The sequence below is a fragment of the Colius striatus genome, chromosome 11 (assembly GCF_028858725.1).
Source record: "Colius striatus isolate bColStr4 chromosome 11, bColStr4.1.hap1, whole genome shotgun sequence".
NCBI lineage: Eukaryota > Metazoa > Chordata > Aves > Coliiformes > Coliidae > Colius > Colius striatus.
In genome coordinates, this window is record NC_084769.1 from 4,012,590 (window position 1) to 4,020,895 (window position 8,306).

General features: G+C 41.5%; 1 long non-coding RNA gene across 1 annotated transcript; it reads right to left on the bottom strand.

Annotated features, from left to right (window-relative positions):
* Positions 1–3,500: 3,500 nt before the first annotated feature.
* Positions 3,501–7,748, bottom strand: LOC133626352 (uncharacterized). The gene is made up of 3 exons (XR_009819450.1): positions 7,676–7,748; positions 5,442–5,552; positions 3,501–3,567 (listed from the first exon to the last, which is right to left on the bottom strand). It is a non-coding gene; the product is annotated as an uncharacterized LOC133626352 (long non-coding RNA).
* Positions 7,749–8,306: the final 558 nt, after the last annotated feature.

Sequence of the window (8,306 nt, forward strand, 5' to 3'; positions counted from 1 at the left end):
TATTTATGATATATGCCCCAAAACACTGCACAAAGAAATCAATATGAAGTTTATATCCAAATAAAAATAGGTGACTTCAGATAACTCTTCCTCCACATCCCATCCTTTTCCTCACACACTGGTTATGCAGAGTTCAGTCTTCAAACACTTGTTTAACTACTAAGGAGTCATTATGCATGCTTTTATTCATTAAAATACCCAGGCAAACCACACCACTTGTCCTTTTAAGAAAAGTGGCCATCAGGATGGATGCCTTTTGTCACCTACACCTGACTGCAGGACTCAGCTCCCTGCAGCTTCACTGCACCCTGCAGTTTCATCTTTTACAGTTTTTTTAATCCTGAGATGTTTAACTTTACAAAAAGATCGAGTTATTGGCATGAATTGCTTCCACCTATCGAAGCAGCACAGGCTCCTCAAACTGAAATAGAACTAGAGTGGACTGAAGAGGCTGCATGAGGCATTCATCTACCCTTTGCTCTGAAGTAGAGACACCCAAATAATAGCAGTGAAATCCGGAGGAATATCAACTGTCTTGTGGAGAATGAGAAAGAAAGTGTCTGGAAAACCAGCCTGCAGATTGAACTCTCTTCCTGCTTCAGAGCCATCCGCGGGTGCTTCAGCTCAACAGCTATAGACAGAGCTGAAGCACTCAGAGCAGTAGGGCAGGAAGCTGGGCACAGGCAATAGCGCAGGAAAAACGTTCCTGTGATTGTATATGTAATGATCTGAGCTTGATTTACATATTTTGATTTTGCTATTCAGGAAAGTTGGGTCCCTGAGGCACTTTGTGAGGTCAGCTGGGGGGCACTGGGAAGTGGCTCATGAGAGGCAATGGGGAGAGATGGCCCTTGGCCAAGAAACCTGCCAAAAAGTGGAAATAAACTGTTCCTGTTTGGGGGAGGGGGGGAGGAAAAGGGAAAAATAGAAAAAGCAGCTTTGGATGGGAAAACTGAATCCACAGCCAAGAAGAATTATTTAAGTTGGCTAACATAAAAGGGCCAGTCGATCCTTTGCCTTTCATATTTCTACTTGCCTGCCTCTCTCCTCCTTCTTGGGACTGTCTGAAGAAAGGGAAGGAGCAGACAGATGTTCCTGGCCTATGCTGGTGCGAGATCAGGGTCATATCCAAGCTTCTTGTCTCTCTTCAGAGGCACCCAGCTGGGAATCATGACTCACAGCTGGGTCACGAGGATCTTGCCATCAACCTGGGAAGATGAGGAATTCTTGAAACATTCGTAACTGCAAAAGAAAGCAAAAAGGAAAAAAGAAAAGGAAACAAAAAGAGAACAAAGGTGTATGTAGGAAAGGAAAATTTATTCATCCTTTCTGCTACTTCCGTTGCTTTTTGTTGTTCTTGGAGAGACAGGCTAGAAGCTAAGGAGATGGTTACTTTGTCCCCCAAGCTGCTACAGTTCTTGTTAATTGTCCACTTTTCAGACATTCCTTATCCGTATCTGCTCAAAGGTAACAGGGAAAAGATGAGGGAGAAGAAAATCCACTGAGTTGATGCTCAGCAGATCCTAGCTCTTTTGCATAACCAGCCTCCTCTCCTGTAAACATCACCCCAAAACTTTATCCAAGGGTGGCCAAAAGGAACCCTTATAGGATCCTGGTGTTGCAATGGCCCAGGGTCACTAGAGGATACTGTAGGTGCTACAATGGCATCAGCCCTCTTTGGCCTGCTGCCATCAGCAGCTCAAGAACTCTCTAACCCATTTTACAATGATGAAGTAAAACAACATAACTTCACATGTTGCTTGTTCAGCCAGACCATACATATAGTGTAAGACAGTGCCTAATGGCAGGTACTGCCACTATGCAACCTATCATGGGTTAATTGAAAGCTCAGAGCACCTGGCTCCACAAGTGCTGGTAATTAAGGGAGTGGAAATGTGTTCTCTATCCATGATGATGTTAAAACTACAGGTCATTCATGAAGAGATGGCTTTCCAGCTTGTGGGGGACAATACAAACCAGAATGTCTACAGCATCATGAGTAACTAGTCATTCAAAGAAAACAGAATTAGCTATAAAACACCAAGGGAATACAAGCCAATAACCTCCAAGCTTTTCTCCAGCAACAAGAACTCCACAGATTGGTTATATCAACTGCACCTGCCAAAGTATGAGGGAAAGGGGATCCAAAACTAAGCAAGTATGACTGTAGGTCTGAAGGATACTATGGGATTTGATTAAAATTCTGTATTGTACAGAAGAGCAATCAGTAATAAGAAAAACAAGACTATTTGCACTATCATGTGGATCATAAAAAAGGAAAAGGCAAGTGTAAAAGGGACTGGAGCGAGGAAGAATTACCAGGAAAAGGAAGGTGATAAACAAGAATGAGGACAAGAGTGTTATCCCTTCAAAGCCTAAAGGATACTTTTAATTCAGTTCCTCACAGGACAGTGAAGAATGGCACTGTAGGAAATCTGACTCCATGGCTGATATTGACTCAGAATACAGCAGTTCCCTTTTTTGTCTCCACCTCTCCTCTCTACCAGTTGCTGTGTGAGGTACTGTCCCAGCCTGAACATATCTAACCATTCCTCTTTGTTTCTCTCTGCAGCTCATATTTCCTTCGTTCTCACACCATATTTAAAACCACCACATAATCCTTTTTCTTTTTGTAGGAACACTTTTACTCCCCTGTATTCATCCCACAGAATGAGATTTTTTTTTGAATGTGTTTTTTTTTCTACCAGTTTTTGTTCTCATATCCTTTTCCTTTTGCAGTGACAGGTAGGTTTCCTCTGATCCATCCAGAAATACAGACTAAATGATAACACACCACTGCTATTGGCATATTTCCCTATTATTGGTATAATTCTTTTACTATGATCTTTTTCCTTGTGACTTCTTTTTTTCCAACAACAAGTTCTGCTATCAACAGGTTAAGACTCAGGAATAAAAACATAGTTAAGATACCCAACCTTAAAATGAACCATCTTTAGTAAAGGTGCAGAACAAGAACTTTATGTCACGACACATTAGGGTTAAACTTCTTTAAAGACAAAGATGACTGAAAAGGTTCTTTTGTGCATTAAATCTCCATGAGTAACCAACTACATCACTTGAGGTTTTCTGCCTTACCTATTCTCAGGGGATGTTAACATACTCACTTAGCTCATTCCTCCTGTTGTCCCTTCCACCCTTCCCATAGACACTCCTTCCTGGCTTTCATACAGCCAAAGCTCATCTCAATTACTTCTGTCCCACCTTAATCAAGCACATCTGCAACCTCAGATCCCCAAAGCCAACAAGATTCGATGGATTGGGATACTTTAGCTTAGTAGTGTATTTACTGTCAAACATTTGAAGATGGGAGTTCTTGAAATATCACACAGTGCTAATTAATTACCTGATTTGCTTCATGCAGAATTTTCCTTTGAATGGGTGGTAATAACAAAGAATTGGAAGTAAGCTCTGAGATCTAACTCTGTATCTTCTGGAAGTGATCTAACTGTTGGATCAGCGTGTCCCTGGCACATTTGTAGAACAAATTCATATGTCTGCTTCCACAAAGCACTGGTAGTGTCTAAGCTTGCCAGCTCTTCCGCTCTACTGCAAATGAAACAAAATCTGAACGTTAAATCCAGCCTCTGCAGCCTGTTCCAAGACAGAAATTCAAGTGTGCAGATCAGAGGCCACCTCTCCAGTGCTGGTTCTGGTTAATCAAAAGCTCAAATGGACTTTTCTTTTCAGATGTGGATTGGATACTGTTGAAACCTTGCAAAAAAAAAAACCCAACCCTGTGTTCTTTTGGAAGAAATCTTTTCAACATGCCAGAGATGTTTTGAGATGTATTGATCTCTTGTGGTTTCCATAATTTAAAACACCTCCTGGATCAGGTAATCTCAACAGACTGTCACACTCACCTGGGCCAAAATTTCATGCTTTATGTATATATACTGCATAAAGTGAAACAGCAAAAATGTTCACAACACACTTGCTTAGCTGGCCTCACATTAATTGCTGCTGTGCATACAGAAACTTCACCAGAAACAATCTTAACACCAGTTTACTTTTAATCAAGCTCCTAATTTGCATCCTGTACAAGGTTTCAGGTTATGACTGGTCTGAAAGGGCTACTCTGTCCCTAGAGGGTTGATACATGATATTTTACAAGGTAAGATAAATAATACTTTTAGAACTCAAATATACAAGGTCTCTGAGTGTTTTTTTCCTGAAGTTTTACTATATTTATGACAATTTAAATATGCCTCTTGAGAGCCAAACCGTGAAGTTAAAGACTACAACAGGACCAGACATGAGAATAGCTGCATTGTGAACTCAAAAACATTTTAAAAGAAGACAAAGCCTGACATATACCCCATTTTTGAAGGATCAAAAATCCATAAATAAATCACTAAATAGGTTTATTACAGACTCATTCCACTTTTTCATATACCTATGGCAAAGATGAATCACATTTTAATGCATAAAATCAGGTGACAACATATTTGAATTCTGTATAAAATAATGAGCTGTATTTTCATTTGAGATGTGTCAAAATAAAATACCACTGGGAGAAAGTGTATCTCACTGAATCCTTTATAATAGGCAACATAACCAGCAATGTGTGAAACCAGAGAAATTCAAAACTGCATACTAAGAATCACCTTAAAAAGGTGGGGAGAGTGGGTTATCTGTTGATTCTTTCCACCTCCTCTTATTAGGATAGGTCAGGGGGAGGAAAGGCCACAGAACGATTTTGCGGTCTTAGCCAAACAGTTGCTTTTTGGCAGATATTGGTATTTTGGATAATGTCCTCCAGACTGTGCAAAAAAACCTTCAAATGCTTGGAGGTTTTTTCATAGTTAGAATGAAGTAGAGGCCGATGGAACCAGCAGGTCAAGGGAGGTTCTGCTCCCCCTCTACTCTGCCCTGCTGAGGCCTCATCTGGAGTCCTGTGTCCAGTTCTGGGCTCCTCAGCTCAAGAGGAACAGGGAAGTGCTGGAGAGAGTCCAGCACAGGGCCACCAAGATGATCAGGGGACTGGAACATCTTTCATACAAGGAAAGGCTGCGGGACCTGGGGCTGTTCAGTCTGGAGAAGAGGAGACTGAGGGGAGATCTTATTAACATTTATAAATATCTAAAGGGTGGGTGTCAGGAGGTTGGTGCAGCACTTTTTTGGATGGTACCTAGCAACAGGACAAGGGATAATGGGATGAAGCTGGAACACAAAAATGTTCCACTTAAACATAAGAAAAAACTATTTCAGTGTGAGGGAGCCCTGGCTCAGGCTGCCCAGGGAAGGTGTGGAGGCTTCCTCCTTGAATGAACTTGAACTCTTGAAAAACTCCAAGGCCCACCTGGACATGTTCCTATGAGACCTGATCTAGGTGAACCTGCTTCTGCAGGGGGGGTTGGACTAGATGATCTCTAAAGGTCCCTTCCAACCCCTACCATTCTATGATTCTATGAAAAGCCTACCTCAGAAAGGAGCTGCATCTCTACCATCTCCCTGCAGGACAGACGTTGGTGAACACAGCCCATGTGTTGGGGGAGCATCAATAAAATCTTCTTCCTCCTCTTGATCCAAGTCTGTATTTAGAGCAAAAGCTTCAGTCAGTGGTTTGGATTTTCTCATGAGTATTCACACATCTTCAGTACATATTATCTTTAATTCATATCACACCTGTACTGCAGGTAATGACTGTACCTTCAAAGCATCTGAATATTTGCAATGTCCTTGCAATAACTCTCAGCAGCACGTTAACATTGATCCAAACACAAACCAACCCACTGAGCTGCAGTCAGTTTTATTTGACCCATTTTGGCCTTCTCATGCCAGATATATTTTAAATGCTAGATCTCAGTCCTCACCTCTCACTGTAACGACTGCTTGAAAGCACAGCAACAACCAAACTGACATCAGTAAAGAGACCAGAGGACAGGTAAGTTTCCTGCAGTATATGGCATTCCTTCCTTTCCCAACTGGGTTCATCTTTCATCCTTTTTCCAGGCATCCAAGTGTGTCCATGCCTCACCATGGGACCTTGAGCAGAGTCCTCCCAAACCATGGCTGAGTTACTGTTCCCCCTGCATTACCCACAGCCTTGCAGCCCTTCACACACAGTGCCTCCTCGATAGCTCACACAACAGCCCAGTTCACCACTGACATTCTTGTACCCTCTTGCATCTGCGTGTAACACAGTCGCGCTCCAAACTCAGATGGGTGACAGATGCGTTCTCCCCACCACCACCCTTTTTAGTCAGCAGGATAAAAATAAGTGATTTAAATGTGCCTCCTTTTAGTACCCAACCAGCTAGCCCTGCCTAATATTTGTAGTCTAAATAATCGCCATATGTGGCAGTGGAATACAAGTTTGTGGCCTTTTTTTTTAAACAGAAGTTAATCCATCTTTGAGCTGGATTAATTCCCAATGAGGCTTGTGGACAGGCAGCTGTTTCTCTACTTTCTCCTGGGAATATTGCCCTTAAAAATGCACCTATACTGGTCAGCATCCCTGGTGTATGTGGGTTGTGCTGGTGTTCAGACCTTTGTTCATAGCATTGCACTAACGTCTACTTCTCAAGAAATAACCCCTCAAAAAAAGTAAGACACTTGGAAATGTTCTGTTGACTGTTTTGTCATGGAATAAGAAAGACTTTGAAGCTCCCATCTTCATTTGGAGAGTTGAGAAGGAAGACTATTTGCAGAGGAGACATTGGACAGGAAAATCAGTGTTAGCCTGCAGGGCAATAGTGGAGCCAGATAAATCCTGTGCTAGCTCTTCAGGTTGAAACCTCCCAGAAAGAGTTTTAAGGAAACAAGCCCTGAGCTGCTTATTTACCCTGTGCCACATGACAAGCAGTAGTGAAAAAAACTAGCAGGAAAGGAGTAAAAGACTACACCAAATACTATTCCCTACAAATAACTTGTATTTTTCAACCTGTTCATCCTAAAAAAAGAGATGACTGCTCTACCTAGGTTTAATATGCTTTTTTACCATTTTGTGACCTGACTACTCCAAAAACTATATCCACAGCCAAAGAAATTAGATTGAAACTCTTGTTTTGGCTAACAGACACAGGAGGTGTATGATATCCAATAAGCAGAGTTCAGCAGTCAGGGAATACTATTTCTATAGTAAGGATAAAAAATAATACCTGCGGTTTGAAGCTAAAAGCATTTACTTGGCAAGATTTAAATCTGTTGTCATGCTGTTTTCTCAAGTAGATTATGTAAGCAAGTCAACTCACACCTAAAATGTGTCTCAATTTGTGTTTGTGCTACTTTTTTTATTGCCACATTTGAAAATTAATAATTCAATGTTCCAATATTAGCTGTCATCTTAGCTGTGATAAAATTAATAATTCATCAAACTGATATCAAACAAATGACACCTTTTTTATGCTGGATGAGAAATATCCTTTGCTACATTCACGGAGCTAAATTTGGTGAGATTCTCCACTTTATCTCAAATGAAATCATATTTTAGCAATTAGTAGATCATTTTATCATCTTCACTCACTTTAAAATCATCTGTAAGGAAGGCTTTTGCATAGCTGCATAGGTTTTATTTTTACCACTGTGGGTTTTTTTCCAGATGAGCCATAAGAAAAGTGTTTTCTGACAAGGCAAGAAACATTCAGTCCTCTTTATGCACTTTCCTTCTGATCATGCACTTCTGATCATGCACCAGGGAAAGTATCCACCATACCTGCGGTGCATTGGCCAAATTCCAATTTGAGTAGTTACATTCAGCTTGTCTAAACTCTTCCTGGAGTTTCATTTGGAGAAGGTATTCTCCGCTCCCTGCCCTGAGTGGTTGTGCAGTCTTGTGAGCACTGTTAATCAGGTGCTATGCTCCTCTTGGCAGGAGCTGGCTGGGATCCAGTGGAAGGTGAAGCGAATTCCAAGCGTGGAGAGCAGCTTGTGCTACATTTGCAAAGTGTTCAGAGATCCTTTGGGGTGAGAGGTGCTGTGTAAATGTAAGGTCATTGCTGTTATCTGGGGTGCAAATGCATCCAGTGCAGAGCTCAGAGGCTTGGGGAGGGGGAAAAAAATAAGGAAGGAAAGGAAAGGAAAGGAAAGGAAAGGAAAGGAAAGGAAAGGAAAGGAAAGGAAAGGAAAGGAAAGGAAAGGAAAGGAAAGGAAAGGAAAGGAAAGGAAAGGAAAGGAAAGGAAAGGAAAGGAAAGGAAAGGAAAGGAAAGGAAAGGAAAGGAAAGGAAAGGAAAGGAAAGGAAAGGAAAGGAAAGGAAAGGAAAGGAAAGGAAAGGAAAGGAAAGGAAAGGAAAGGAAAGGAAAGGAAAGGAAAGGAGTGGTACAAAGCTGACTCCTCTGCCATGCT